This window comes from Camarhynchus parvulus, chromosome 2 (assembly GCF_901933205.1).
Source record: "Camarhynchus parvulus chromosome 2, STF_HiC, whole genome shotgun sequence".
NCBI classification, from domain to species: Eukaryota; Metazoa; Chordata; class Aves; order Passeriformes; family Thraupidae; genus Camarhynchus; species Camarhynchus parvulus.
The window spans coordinates 59,205,465-59,221,912 of record NC_044572.1 but is presented as its reverse complement, the minus strand read 5'-3'; positions in this window follow the sequence as shown (position 1 = coordinate 59,221,912).

Here is a 16,448-nt window from a genome sequence, read left to right as displayed (position 1 = left end):
CTGGGAGCAGAGGGATGCAGGCAGCCCAGGCTGCTCAGCATTGCCCCTGGCATAGCCCACAACTCCATATCAAAGCAAATAATAAGAACTGCAGTGTAAAACTGCCCGACTTTTCTTTCAGCCTTTCCAAGCTATTGGCTCCTTCACTAATAATCGGGATTTATTGCTGGGCCCATCTGCTGCCTCTCCAAGGTCAAAAGGTAAACCACAGCCATTGCTGATGTCACCATCAAGGTAGCTAGTAGCAAATGGACCCTGACAAGTGTACTTTTAAAAGAATATTGTGGCAAGAGCACTCTGAGCATGAAAGTCAAGCTGATAAAGAAAATAAAGTCCAAAATACTAAAAAGATGTCAGCTTTTAACCCATTAATCCAAGTGATGGAGTCCAGCTGTCAGTCTTCTATCTGAGCTGCAGTCAGAAAGAAGAATGAGCTACTATGCCCAGTGAAATGTAATCAGGTCAATCTCTCTACAAGGAAATTCCTAGCACATCACATTTTACTGTATTCCTAGTGCAGACTCCTCAAAGGTACCAAGAAGTAGCAGTGGAAAGATGATGAAGCCCTTGCCACAGTATTTGCCGTTTCTTCGTGACATAACGATGTTTCATGAAGAGCCATCACTCTGGTTTTGTTTCTCAGCTTTTCATTTTCGCTCACCAGGACCTGGCTCAGAGGCATTTATTTCTGTAGCTAAAGCAACATTTTTCAAGTTCAAGGGATAACCTCTGTGCCTTGCAACTGCAGCCCTCCTGATTTCTGACGCTGCTGTAATAAGGATCACAGTTTTCCTTCTGCATTGCTCTGTGTTTTTATTCAGGGTGATGTAAAGGGACCACAGCTAAGGTTAAACTCTCCAGATAATTTTGTTGGTACGTTTTATCAGTTTCCGGGCAGGAAACTCCTTTTCGACTGCATTTCCAGCTGAGAATAGAAAGTGAAAAGGGCAGAAAGACTGATGTGAGATAGAGAGGCCCTTTTTCCAGTGGAGATGGAGGATTTACCTCACAGTTTGAGAACAAATTAGAAACTGACAATGTGTCAACAAAGAATTACTTGCTTTGTCTCAGCTAATGTTTCAGAGAGGTTATCTATATCCATGCAGCAACACCGCAAACAAGCAGCAGGTTGCTGACAACTGATGTAAATAGCTACAATTCCTCTACTCTCAGGGTCATACATTACCAGCATCATTTTCTTCTTTCCATATCAAGCAGCTGGTGGAGATAGTGATTTGTAGCATACATATACAAATGAATTTCCAGTCAACAGAGACATAAAGCAGATTTTTTTTCTGATTCCAGGTGCCACACCATCAGCAAGTGCTCATGGTCTGCAAACACTCCAACAATTTATTTTTACCTTCCGAGGGCAGGATGGGGAGTGAAAACAGAAGACATGGGTAAGTAGAAGCTTGTTTAGATTAAACGTCCAGATCTTTTGCTTTTCCACCTTGCACATAAGGACTTATGTTCCTTTCCAGGCAACAAGCAACAAGTACAGTGGCATTGATTCTGCATGTGATTAGTGGTGAGTCTTCTCCTTAAGATCTCTTTACTATTTAAGGTGATGATGACTATGATGTCATAAAATCATGGAATGACAGAATAGTTTGGGTTGAAAGGGACTTTAAATATCATTTCAAAAACACTGCCATGGGCAGGGATACCTCCCACTAGGCTAGGTTGCTCAGGGCCCCTTCCAGCCTGGGCCTGAACACTGCCAGGGATGCAGCATCCGCAACATCTCTGGACAACTTGTGCCTATGCCTCGCCACCCTCACAGTTGAGAATTTCTTCCTAATGTCTAATCTAAATTGACCTTCCTTCAGCTTAAAGCCATTATCCCTTTTCCTACCACTACTTCTAAGATGTCTTTCTTCAGCCTTTTTGTAAACCCCTTTCAGGCACAGGAAGTCTGTGATAAAGTCTCCTCAGAGCCTTCTCTTCTCCCGACTGAACAGCCCCAGCCCTCTCAGTCTGTCTTCAGACTCCCTCTAGCATGGATGCCACATGCTTTTCTTCAATGTTTATGCTCCCTTGAGTATTTGCTGCTAAAGCCACTGCTAAAAATCCAGAACTCATTGGTCACATCCAGATTCACCTCCAGACAAAACTCTCCTTGTGCACCCTCCTACATCCCAATCCTAGCACCCACAGACAAGGATATTCCATACCAGACTGCCAGTTTTGGTACCAGTTAGCCAGAGACACACATCACCTTAGTGCAGCTGGCAGTATTTGGGAAAGGAAGTGACTTGGAAGTCCTCAGCAGTCCACTGGAATTTCTGTGTCACTCTGAAATGGTTTATGAATGTAAGGCTCAAATCACAATATCCTTTTGCATCTGAGGTGGATTGTGCAGAAGTGGATGTGATAAATGTGCTAAATATGGGTCAGCTGCTGGAGAGTGAAGTGGTATAATCTTGGGGGTTTTAGGAAGCATTTATGAGTTTGTACTGCCACAGTGAGTTGATCTTCTCCCATACAAGACATACATATAGTACTGAGAATGAAACTGACCTATGAAAAATAAGTGTTAAATGTGGAGTCTAATTTCAGTCATCAAAGTGTAAAAAATTAAAAGTCCTGCTTTCAGTACCAATTTCAGCACAGCCTTACCTTTGAAGCTGTCTGAACACCTGGATTATTTTCCAGTGTATTTGATTCTCTAGAATAAAGTGTGTCTGCAAAGAAGGCTTAAGAGCAAATAAACTGAATGAAAAGCTAGTCACAGTGGTCAGATTGTCAGTCATGGAGGTTACATCTGTGCAAGGAATGGGTATGGCAGGAGCAGAGGGCAAATTTACCCCCTGGTACCTCACCAATCTACCTGCGCTCAGAGTCATAGTAAGTGCCTCTAGAGATAAGGGGGTATTTCAGTCTCTGTTTGTTTGTGCCTTGGCCTCTGCTGAGGTTAAAACTGTGCCAGCTGCTGATAACTCTAATGGTATTTTTCTGATATGGAAACCTATTCGCCAGAGATCATAATGGGAGTATCAGTGTTTAGTACAAGTCCTTTGCAGTTATCAGATATTAATGGCCTTTAGTCTGTATTGACCTCACAGGCCAGACCAAAGCCAGGAATTCAGAGAGAGAGAGAGAGAGAGAAAAGAATGATGATTACTTTATTTTATTAATACAGAAATAGGAGAAGTGACATGTTTGAAAATAAATGCTTTAAGATTTTCACCTTAACCTCTTTTAGGTCATTAAGAGAAAGTCATTAATTTGTTTTAAAATAGAGGAGAAAGATAAAACCACACAAAAAATACTATGCAATAGATGAACACATGTGCCTTGAGAGCAAGACAATTTAGACTTAGAAGCATCATTGTACTTATCACAATTACATTTGTTCACCTGCTTCTTAAGTGTACGCTTGTGGCTTGTTAACAAAATGGAATTGTTTGCTATACAGAGGCTCCTAGGTGCAAAGTTAGAGCTAGCCTTGTATTTTTGCTGTCCTGTTGTACTGTGTGGCATGTTTTTAAGTTTTTCTTCCAGTTTTAATGTGTCTTCTTTATGTTCTTTGTAATTATGGAAGCAGAATCTCCTAAGTCTATTTTGTCCTTCAAATCAACATGGCAAAAATATCGATTCAGGTAATGAGGCACAGGTGTACCTTGTAGGCACTCCATAAAGAATTCTTTCCTGGGGAATCAGCCCAAAGTTACTCAGCACATTTCTGTAATTGTACTACATTAGGCAAATTACTATATTAAATAGCCCACATGCTCACATTTCCACCTGAGTGGGGTGACACTAGGTTGTACACATGGGTTGTAATAAATAACAGGCAAGAAGAAACAATTAGTTTAAGTAGACTTGCTAAACAGAACTTTTCTGCCTTTTTCACTTTTGTGTTTAATCATGACTCTTCATTTCTGCATTTTACTTCAAAGAAGAAAAAAGAAAGGTCATAGAAGTTCCCACTATTGTCAGTTAGGCCCCTTCATTCTTTTGTTCTTCCTTCTCCTTATCCCTTCTTTTTATAGCAACAATGTGTGTGAGACACTCTGCTCCAGATCTAGACAGTCATTTTTCAAATAGCCCCTGTGTGTATCAGATCCTTGATCTGTAATTTTTTGGATCAACTGTTCTGACTGCTTGTAACTTCATGTAAAATGTTGTGAGACACTGGCACTACTTTGGTCAAATCCTCAAAGACATTACTGAACATTTATTTCCTAAAATAACTGGTAGTTGTTTTAATTTCTCTGTGATTTTTTCTTCCTCTAAACTCTACTTGTTTCTCTCTTTGAATAAATGTTTCCATTCCTCATTTGTTAATTTTTTACTGCCCTGTGTTAATTTCTTTCTCATTATTTAGAGAGGGGATTTTTTTCCTTTTTAGCAATAGGTTGATACAATTTAAGTATTATGAGACACTTTTCTTTCTTTATTTCCATCAAAAAAACATCTCTGTGCACTTAAGCCTACCTGTCAAAGTGCAAAAAAAGTTGTCATTCAAACTGGAGATTACTGTCCAGAAGGTTGGTTAAAAAAAATAGTGTACTATGTACTCAAGCTCTTCAAGATCAACAACCAACTTCTCCTCACAGGTCATTTCTGAAAAGGCTAATAATTTTCAGTGTCTTTCATAGAAAATTGAGCAGAAAGGCTTACCTTCTTTATATGGAGACTGCAAGTATCATTTGTAGAAATGTTTTATTAAAACACTAGGTCCAGAGGCAGCATTTGTAGATACTGTTTTTTTAAATCTTCCAAATTTTTTGCTCCCAAATTATGCAAGTATGAAGCCTTTGGGGAGCATAATTGTAAAGTCATGAAATATTGTACATAAAGGTGAAATGAAATGATATATAAAAATTGATAAGATAATTTTACCCCCTACATCTCTCAATTTAATCAGAGTGTGTTAGATATACTCCTTTCTTGCATGAAATCACTGAGACCATACTCTTTCATGACAGTCCTCTTCCCACCATTTTCTCTCACTTCTCTGAATCTTGTTAGCTAATCACAATACTTATGAAAGCAACACCTTTGAGGAAAGCATATAACTGCTGATTATACTACTTATTTCCTTTTAATGTGTCAATAAAAAGGTAATTACATTTCATTTGTTTTTAGAGTTATAATTGTCTTGGAGGAAGAAATTTGCCTGCTGGAACCAAATCCCAGAAATTAAAGCAAAAGGAAAGACAATAACCTTGCTATTTTCTTTAAGATAGAAGACATTTCTATTAAAAAAAAATTGATAGATTTTTTTGAAATACTTGTTCTGAAAACAAAATGACCATAACTTATTTTAAAACATGTTATTCCAATAACTGATCCTATACTGAAAAACTATATGTATGTCAAGATAATTATATCAAAATGAATTACAAGAATACATTTGAAAACCCTTTGTTATTACTGATAAATTGAAAGTAATTTTAAATTGTGGAATTTTGTACTGCTGTCCTTTCTCTTCTCTCAACTTTTCTTGCACTTTTGAAATGAAAATACTGAGGAAAACATCAACCACGTGAAAAAGTCCAACACCTTTCTGAGAACAGCATCTGCAGATTTTATTTTTGGTTACTAGACTGCTTACAGCTGGTGCTGTATACACCATATACAGTATATGCACCATATATCAGTGGTAAAATTTGCCTTCATTGGTGTCAAATGCAAAGCCTTGTTAATTGAGGCTGGGATATACTAGGTGGTTTATGCGTGCTTATCTTTTTATCAATATGATATATTTTTGTATAATAGCTCTTAGCACCTGCATAACTTTAATATCAACTGAGCTGTGCCTTATTGATGCCAGTGCAAGTGCAGATAAGAGCATATTCTAAAAACAATGTTGCAGTGTCAAACAAATGTTATTGGCAGTTTTTCTCTTCATTTTGTTGATAGCCTTTTTCTTCCAAAAGCTCTGATTTTTTTACCAGCATCTTATTCACTATAATAATCAGTCCTTGTGGTGCCACAAACTGTTTTGTGTATGTTTTTATCAAACTTGCTGTACTCTAGTCTACTTTGTTCTACCCTTTTTAAAATGAAGTGATTTCTCAAACAGTTGGGCCTGCTACAGAGATGACCTCTTGTGATGCCATTCATTGTGGTATGCAAGCACCTTCTGCTCACACTTAAAAAGATTTGCGATTTTTGCATCTTGGAAGCAGGTTGCCCGCAGGCACTTTTGTGCATTTTAATGCAGTGTCCAGTGACAGCCACTAAAGGCTGATTGGTTCCTCACAAACAAGAATTCTCCTTGCAATCATTTGGTCTGAATAATTCAGGCTCTAGAAGATCCTCCAATTACTACTTTTTACACTATCACTGAGTTATTTCTGTGGACCAAGTTTTGAAGACAACTATCATTTCAACACAAACTAGTTTTCTATGCAAGGCATATTTTTATCAATAGTAGTATATGAAACTGAGTGGCATTAATGACTTACATTCAAATATTAGTTTCATCAAAAAACCTGACAGAACTTGACATCTGTGCTTTAATTCAAGTACAAAATCTGCAAAACTTCCTCCAAAAGAAGTATTTCTGAAGTCAAGTGCTTTAAAGCATGAAACACATGGCATTTCACAAGGACAATAAAGAACTATAAATTAAGGGTGAAATATGCCTTCTGAATATTTCATGGTTTTATGTGTCTGTCTGTCCACTCAGCATTGGTGTTGAAAATGCAAACACATGAGTGAGTGAGCTTGAGAGTGGCACTTTTTGACAGTTACATGCTATGAATGGGGTCAATCAAGTGGGGAGTGAAAAATTCATTTTCTGACAGGGGTGTCAGCAGAATCATCAGGCGCTGATGACAACAAATCCATAGCTGGAGAAAACACTGACAGGGTGGAAAAACAGGAGACTCTAATACTGATCCCTCCTTTTCAGCTGTCCAGAACATAATTTCACAGCAATTATTGCCCCAGTAGGTTTTATTAACTGTAGGTCTTAGATGTTTATCTAGTTACAGGACAAGATGTCTATTAAACCAAAGTAAAGAAAAATGCTGTGTCGTGAAAAAAAAATATTCCTCCTGATGTAAACTTTCAGGAGGATGAGGTCAGCAGAGGATGAGTGCTATATATTTTCAAAGAATCTGTGGAGTGTTATTGACCTCCTCTGAGGTTAACTCAACAGAATCTATAGGTGAGTAAATCCTCCCATTTTGATAGGTATGGGATTTCTGATTTACATGGTTGTTATGCTTTAGTTTATTAAGCCAAGCCACAAAAGCAAGGCTAAGTTTCCAACAAAAGGATAAAGGGATGAAGAAGATGTTTTAAAGCAGCAACTTTTTGTTGTTTGTTGTTCACATGTTAAGTGCACTCTGTGGACTAGAGTGACGAGGGTCCCATTTCCAACACAGCATGGAGTGGGTGATCTCGTCAACTGTAAAATGAAGCCATAAGAGCACAGCATGAAAATGTATTAGCAACAGTTAGATAAGGGAGACCTCAGCAAGGCGTACACACTTCCAATTGGTGAAATAATGCTTTTACAAATTGTTTTTGGTACATTAAGTACCTTTCACAGCCAAAATTAAAAAAAAAAAAAAAGAGAAAAAGTAGGCAAAAAAAAAAAAAAAAACAGAGCCACAGAATTGCACATACAATAGACAGAACTGGGGCTTTTCTTTCCTCTCACAAAGTAATTTCATGCAGATTTTTTTTATTGAAATTGTTTCCCAAGTTGACAGATCTTGTGTACAATGATAAATGACAAAGTGCTATGCAGCTGTCAGCCTGTGCTCAGGGAAATTGCAGAAAAACTCCCTAATAATAATAATAAATATGCGTTTCTCCAAACAGAAGGTATTTTAAACCAGTAAGCACAGTGGTGTAGTAAAGTAGTATTAAACAGCAGTGAGGTGAAGCTGAGAAAAGATTTATATATTTGTACTAATCTAGCAGCTCTTTACTGACTATGACATGCTGACAAGGAAACAAGGGTTATGAAAAATGATCTGACACTATGCTGTTAAATCTATGAATTTCAAAGTGCTGAATAGTCTGTGGCTTGCCGGGATTGAATGCCTGAGTTATTTCAATGATTGTTACAGAAAAAATAGGACTGTGGTAACGAACTGTAAATGCAATAGTATCATAAGGAAGCCAGTTAAGTAAAGTGACATAGATGACCATAGCATGTCTTTTTGGAAAGTCATAGAATTTCAGATAGAACATTAAAGGTGTTGATTCAATTCAAAACATCTTTTAAAAGCAGCTCTCTTTGTTAGGAAAAATGGTCACATAAAATTGCCAGAGGATGCTGAAGAACATGTGGTGCAATCTCTGTGCCAGATCCTAAAATAGATGGAACATTTGTAGTTAAGAGGACTTCTAGACTAACACAAACTGGGGGTGTCTGAGTTAAGAAAGTATTGCCTATATATTTTCAAGTGGGCCTCAAAAGAAAGTATTGCCTATATATTTTCAAGTGGGCCTCAAAAATTTGGATCTCAGTTCAGATCTGCATTGAATAAAAAATGGAGCATGTTTTACTAAAATTCAACACTGTTGTCTCACACATATTGAGAAGGTGCTGAGAGTCTCTTCTGCTGAATGTAATTTATTCCATATAGAAACAAAATTTTGATAGTTTTCATTTTCTTTTCTACTGACAGTTTTGAATACCTGAAAATCCTATTTTATTGTTCTTTTATTTCTGTAGGAATTAAGAATATTTCTTGGCATTAGTTTACTTCACTTATATTTTTTGAGACTGATATTAAACTTGGATATTCATCAAGTTTGGCACAGTGGGAAATAAATCTTACATCCTTTTCAGCTATGAGAAATCTTACATCTTTTAGAGCTTTCAAACAGTAGAGGCAGAAAATCTCAGAAAAAGATGAATTAAATTTTGCAGTTGCATTAGCTCTCCAGTGTTTTACTGCAAACTGGAACTTCCTTCTATTTCCTCAAGTTAGAAAAAAAATAAATTCAGGGAATTTTTTCCTATTAATAAACAAAACAGCACAAGAAAGTCCATCTTCAACACAAGCTGTTGACTAAAGTTGTTTATACCAATAACAGACTCATGTTTTTTCCCAATTATTTATGCTTTGGGGTTTTAAGGATACTCTGGGGATCTGCTGATTTGTGCTTTGTTTCATGTCCTGGCAAAAAAAAAGGCATTGTCTTTTGTGAGGGGAAATGGTCATCATCTGCTTAGCCATATTTGCTTCAGCCATATATGGGGGAGTTATGCTTCCATATATTTACAAATCAAATAAATATATAATCTTAGAAAAAAAGAAAAAGAAGAAGAAAGACCAGAGAACTTAAAACAAAAAGGAAAAGGGGGAAATGAATAAAATAAAACCAGAAATGAAATGTGTTTGTTATTGTAGATATTCCAGTTATTGCAGACAAGAGTCATGATTGGCATTCTTATCATTAGAGAGTTAAAATAAATGGCTAAATTAAGTTTCTAGACTCAGTAGTCTTTGTTAACAATGTGTGAAACCACATGCTAATGCATGAATCTGCATCCATCAAAATTACACATGAAAGTATTACAAACATTTTGCTTATCTTTTGTTTATTTCTTTGACTGATAACTTTGAATAAGTATGGAAAGGCCATATAGGGCCTTTTACGGCCTGCATGAACTTCATGAATTTTAATGAGCTGTTTCTATGTTTTTGTTTTTTCCATTAGCCTTGTGCATCTTCTGACATCCTAATGCAATGCAATATTGTAATGGGATACAAAGAAAAAACCGGAAAAAAAATCCTGTGTGTAGCTAATTTAATCTGCAGTGGAAATGAATAACTCATAAAATGGTTTAGATTAGCTATCTGCCTTTTTTAACAGGTTTGAGGGGCACTTGAGATCTTATTTGAATGCATTTAGACCTATCTAGATTAATAAATACTAGTGATTTTTGGGTGAATGAAAAACAAGAAAAAGAGGTAATAAATCATAAATAAAATAAGGGCCATATTAGTATTTTCATAAAACATATGTAGGATGAGACTACATCCACTAAAAACAATGGGATTTTCTTCTCTTGAAATTACTAGAGCCAGGATTACACTGCCAGACAAAACATTTTCAAAATGGTTAAAACTCCTTTTTAACCATTTTGAAAATGAACACATGGGTTTCATTTTGGCTAGTTGTCCTTCACTTTTGAGTTCTCACAGCTCAATCATCATTACAGATGAGGTCCTGATGCTGCATGTAAGGAGTGTGTAAACTGAACTAATTATGTCCTAAAGTAGGTGAGTCACCTTCTACAAGGAATGGACATTTTCTTTTACAGCTGGACATAAAAGGCATGTATCCACCTCACTAAAATATCAACGTAGTATAATTCTGACATTTAAACCTTATTAAAAGAGCCCTCAGGAGAAGAGAGATGTGAAACTTCCCTCCACATTCCTGTTCTCTTCTTAAAACTGTTTAAAAAAAATTAAAATTTAGTTCTTTCTCCATCAGAGTCCATATACCAGCAAATTAGTTACACAGGATTTTATTGATTTGTACATATCAAAATATTGTGAAGAGAAAGCACAAATGCCATTGTCTTTTGCTGGATTGCTCAAGTAGCTTGATCTGTTTTTCATGATTGCTGACTTCTACCACTAAGCACAGGAGCAACTTCATAAAAGATTTTTAAAAAAATTAATTTTAAAATTCCAAGGATAAAGGCAATCCTGAAATGTACAAAATAAACCTTTTTTTAAAATAAATCTTCATGTGGTCTTGATTTAATTGGGAAGTCTGTGATTTTTAGTTAGTCTAAGCTGTTTCACTTATATCTTGTTCATGCAGATTCCTCTATCAACTCACATGAGATCTGTCTTTCAGTCAAAATGAGATGTTTCTCTACTCTCATTCATTTACTGGGTGGTTAACCATTTTCCTTCCTGAGCTTTCCTTTCTGCATCCAGGGAAGGGTGCAATCTTTACCTTCTCATTTTATTTGAATCACTGTTTGCCAATAAAACCATTTTCTAAATCAAGGGCCACAGTGTAATGAAAAGCAGCTCCATAATCCTGAAGTGTGGGATAGAAAAGTACAATTTAGTGTTCATATTTGGACTAGAGTGTTCAGTGAAACTCCGCTGTTTCAAATAATGCCCAAATCTATATCAGAGATAAATATATTTAAATTTATAACGCCAGGGAGATAATTTGTGTGCATTCTCAAGCATAGGATATAGTTGGGAGCAAGAATTGAAATTTGTTGATTTTCTTTTAATTGTTCATTTCAAAAGTCATTTCCATTATAGACCAATGGGAATTTTCCCTAAAACCTTCACTTTGGAAACAATGTTTAAAATAGATGCAAAGGACAATGTCCATCTAGTCTTTCAGAAGGTCAAACTTTACTACTTTGCAGTACACAAACCAGTGCCAATGACGTTATTGCCCTGACTACAGGATAAAGCCTACATTTATTTCAAACAGACCATTTCATGTAGAGATTGTGACTAAGGAATTCAAAGAGAAGTTAATTCTAAAATTAACAAACCGCTATGAGATAAATAAACAGATTGGGGTTTTTTAATTCTGATCTTCCATTTCCCTCTATCTTCTTATCCTTTCTGTTCACATCCCTGGAACAAGAGGGAAATAAGGACTATTAGTGGTTCCTTGTGAACACAGTGCTCCCACTTTTAATTCCAAAGGAACACCTCCCTTGAGACCAAGTCCTTTGCTTCTTGCTACATCTTGGCCAAGTCTCTGGTGACTGGACCAGTGATAGCCCCACAGGCAGGGTCTACTGCATGACTGTGTGATGCTGAAATAGCAGCATTTGACAAATTTAAAACTTGCTGTTTGTGCAGTCGCTAAAAACTGCACCATTAGCTGGTTTTTCAGATTGCATGAGTGCAGATCATTAAGTGTTATTACAGTATTAATTATTAGAAATGTCCTGTACTAACCAAATTAAATTGGGCTAGTCAACGACCTGCAAGTTCCCAATACCATGGATAATTTAACAAGATCTCTGCCACACTGTGCAAGGTATCTTCACATGTCAGTCACTTTATTTAATACTAAATATCAGTTTAGGATTTAAAAAAAAATATTAGAGAACAGCTTATATTTGGTAAAATGATAATGTGGTCTAAACAAATAACCAAAAAGACACTTGTGTAAGGATTGCATCCTCTGGAATGTTAAGAGTTAAAAGTATATGAATAGTTTGATGTCCTTATACAGCACACATATATACTTTTAATTGATGTTTTACACTGTTGTGTATGTCCTGACTGCTGTCATGGAAAAAAAGAAATTAAAACTATTTTAGCTGTTATTGACTGAATTTCCATGAGAAGAACAATTGCTAGATACTTTCCATTGTCCAGAGTAGAATGTTTTTCAAAAAATTTTTCTACAGCATTTGCAATACTTCCAGCCAGGCAGCCCTTAGGTCCCTTGTTGACCTCCCTACATCCATCTGGCTGAAAACAGTGTATTACTGCCTCTGTGCTGTAGTTATGCCTGACAAATACCGCTTGGCAGTCTCGGATTCCAATCAAGCTTGGTTTGGTTAACGGGACTTTCCTTTCATTGAATATAAATGTTTGTGTACAGTGACTGTCCAAGCACTGTGACACATTCAGCGTTGTGTTCAAGTTTTCAATTAAAGCTTGTCTTTAGCCATTTGACAGTGTTCTTGCTTGGAAGTGAAACTCCAAAACAAAGGAAGAAAAGCAGATATAAGAAAAGAAATGAAAAGTTGTCATCAGGTCAATGTTTCTTAAATAGGGCAGGAGGCCAATACAGTTCTGCTTGCTATTTCAGATAACGTCCAGTCAAAGAGCTGACAGAGAAGAACATGTGCAATTTAAAAAAAAGTAAAATTTAAAAAAAAGATTTTTAAAAAATCCGTTATCTACTACTTTCTTATTATTAAGAGATACCTATAGCCGTGCATATGCACAACGAGCTGTCTCCATAGGGTGCTATTCCTTACTTGGTGGAGCTATATCTCAAGGTGTGGTTAGTTAGCTGTTACCATCAGGAGTGAAACTGGACTTTGAAACTCATTTTGTGAGTGTTAACAATTCTCTTACATACCTCCTGCAGCAAATGGCTTCTTTTACTGTGCCAAAACGTGTAGTGCCACACCCTGCCATTTTACTAACATTGCTAACTGTTGCCCAGGAGGCCTTTCATTTTAAAAGATTTCCAAGCAAAACTACATTTTAAAACTTTCTATGTTATTTTCTAAAAGACACATTGGTTTCTTTAAAATTAAAGAGAAAAAGGTATTGCTCTGTCTCTGTTTGGTTACTTATTGGCAAAGCAATTTGATTCAGTGGCCCCCAGAAAAGACTGGAAGTGAATAAGTTATATGGGTTGAATAAAAACCCTTTTTTTATGCTGTCCCACCAACTTATTCCATCTCCCTTACCACTCCAGTGACAGTTTTAGTGTCTTGAGTTTGCCTTGAAGTTGTAATGTGCTCTGGATGGCTGGCATTGGAGATGGATCTTTAGCTTTGACATACTCTACCAGGTCTATCAGCTGAGCCAGTGAAGTGTTGAACTGCCTGCTGAACGTCATATGGCAGCCATAGATCATTTATTCCTGCTCTTCCCTCACACATCAAACTCCTGGCATGTAAAAGCACATTTGCAGTTTTGTAGTGTATTGAAACAGAAGACACTACATAACCAGCTTTTCAGTACCATCCATCCTGTATTCGAGCACTTCAGAGACCATGAACTTCATGGATTCCTTTTCTTTCATCTTCTTTGACAAAATAAGATTTTTAATATGATTGTGTCTAGAAATCTTTCAACTATACTTATAAAACTTTATGACAGGATAGCTTTTTCATATCTGGTCAGATTTGCTTGACGGCGACATAGAGAAAGCAGCTGAACAGTTTTATTTTGCTGACAAATTCCCATTAAAGACAATGCAACTTAAGGTGACAGATTCAGTCAGGAAGAGAAGAGAAAAGAACATGTTTATTTGCTTCAGTCATTTTATTGTGCTTCTGTTCCTTTAGCATTGTTTCCACCAGGGATAAACTTCCTAAGGATGAGAAAGGAAATATAAAACAAAAGAACCCTACACTTATCTATCAACCTCCAGATATCACAAACGTGAAGGGGAAAATAGTTTTGTCAGTGTTGTTTTTAAATTTAGCCCTATCAACTGTGCAGACTGATCTTTACCACACTCAGGAACCAAACACTGAGCAGACAAATCAGCACACTGGCCTGCAGGACGCACAGCCCCACTGCTCTTAGTGGATTTCAGGAGTCAGAAATGTCCACTTCTGGGAAGAGGCATCAAGCAGTTTAGATATTACATTATTTAGCTGTTCCTACAGGGCCCTTAATCAGGGAATCAGCAAAGTTCACAGAAATGGTGCAGTCCCCCAGAAACCAGTTTAATAAGCTGAGGTTCTGTCTAAAATTCACTTTTATTAGTTACTCTAGAACTTACTTACTTTAAAAGAATGTGACCAAATATGGCATGGCAAATGGGTTTCATTTTGCCTATCCAGTAAATAATTAGAAAGTTTCCCACACAGAACTCTCTAAATAATCTTACTTTTAAAATTGGCTGTTATAAAGGTGTTAATATACTCTGATAAATTTAAGATAAATCCAGTAATTTCCATTCACTTAGCAACTATGAAAGAGTAGAGAAGCAACCTGAAGTGAACAAAGGGTCAAGCAGCAGGAAATTTATGCTACGAACACCAATTCACACCTGTTAACTACTGCGACTAGGCAGCAGACAACACCAAGCATATCATTTAAATGGACTTTTCACAACTAGGTGTGCCATTAATTCACTGATTGGGGTCATTGAATCTGTTCCCTAGCAATTGTCCCAATTAAGCAGCCGTGCTATTTATCAGGGTGCTTATTAAGTTGATTTGTGAGCGTGTTTGTGTACCTTTACTTTAAACCCATATATACAATAAACAGCTGTTTCTAAAAAAGTGTATTCCCACCAGTAGAAAATAAATAGAGTCACACATGAGTGTGTTAATAATGCAGGGTAATAACCTCAGCAGAGAAAATGAGAAAAAAAAGAAACAAAGAGCCATTAAGTACAAATAAATCATTGGGCACCATGAGTATATAATGCAGAATTTTTATAGATGCTTGACTACAAAAGTATCTCTAATTTTTGGCTTTCATTTGCCAAAACTCTGACTGTCAGTGAAGCTTAATTATGGATTCGATCTTCAACAGTGTCAAATGCTGATTAAAATGGAGTTGAAAAGGGGCACAAATGAATGACTGCCTGCTGTGCATGGGGTTATGTTCAATCATTGAGGATGCTTATAAGGGATCAATGAACAGGAACTCATTATATCCTGGCCAAAACTAGCCATAAGCCTGGGAAAGATGCTTATCTGCAGTCCAGCTAGGTCTATGAGGGTTAAATTATATATTGTTTTTACTGTTGTTTCATTTCACAAAACTGCAAAAGTCCAGGCAACATTTTGTCAGAAAAAAACAATAAAGAATATGAAAAGCCCATCTTCACAGAACATTGGACATTGCAAAACAACCTACAGCTATTATCGGATATATCAAAACTGACAAGTAAAACTTTGGCTGTTGATTGAACAATATTTCACGCGGACAGCACAAGCTCGTCCGCATTCACTTTTAAATGGAGCTGCTTATCCCAGAGAACTATGGGTAGGAAGTTTATGAGCTTAATTGAATTGGTGGTATTTGGATGATTGAAAAAAATTGGTGACATTGCAAAACTGGTTGTTAGATTTTCAAGAGCAAAACACCTCTCTTGCTCAAGACTGTGCTCTGGGAATGGCAGTGGATTTCAAGAGATACAAATCCTATTCACGTGTCTTTTCAAGGCACTCAGCAGAGGTTTATGGATTAATTGTTAATGTATTTGCAATTAATTTTGTCATGTCCAAAAGAAAAAAAATAGGACCCCAAATGCTAAATCTTAATGGACTGACACTTACATTAGTCCTATGTCCTAACAGAGCCTCATTTTTTCAAGGAAACATTTTGTCTTCTTTTGACATCCATTTGGAATCTAGACATCTCCCAACCTCTGTCACATCCCCATATCTCTTTCTTACAAGTTTTCAAGTCCTATGCTATTTATCTCTAATTTTATGACAGTCTTAAAATAATAAAAATAATAAATATAATAATAAACTCCTTTGATAAGCAATCTTATTCTTATGTAGTCTACAGAAAGGAAAACAGGAAAGAGAAGAGGGAAGACTCTCATGAAAAATGGTGCGTAAATTTCTCTTACTCTACAGATATATGTTAGAAATTAGCTTAAGCAAGAGCTTTCTGCTTACATTTATGGAGTGTGTAATGAAAAAAAATAGCGCATTCTGTTGCGTTCATTCAGTGTTGTTAAAAGTCTGCCTCAAAGAGCACCAAATGCCTTGTCTGGGGAGGCAGATCCTGTGAACAGAGAGGGCTGGGAGGGACATGTCACTGCAGGCATTATGGAGCTCTGGAGTGACACCTAGGTTC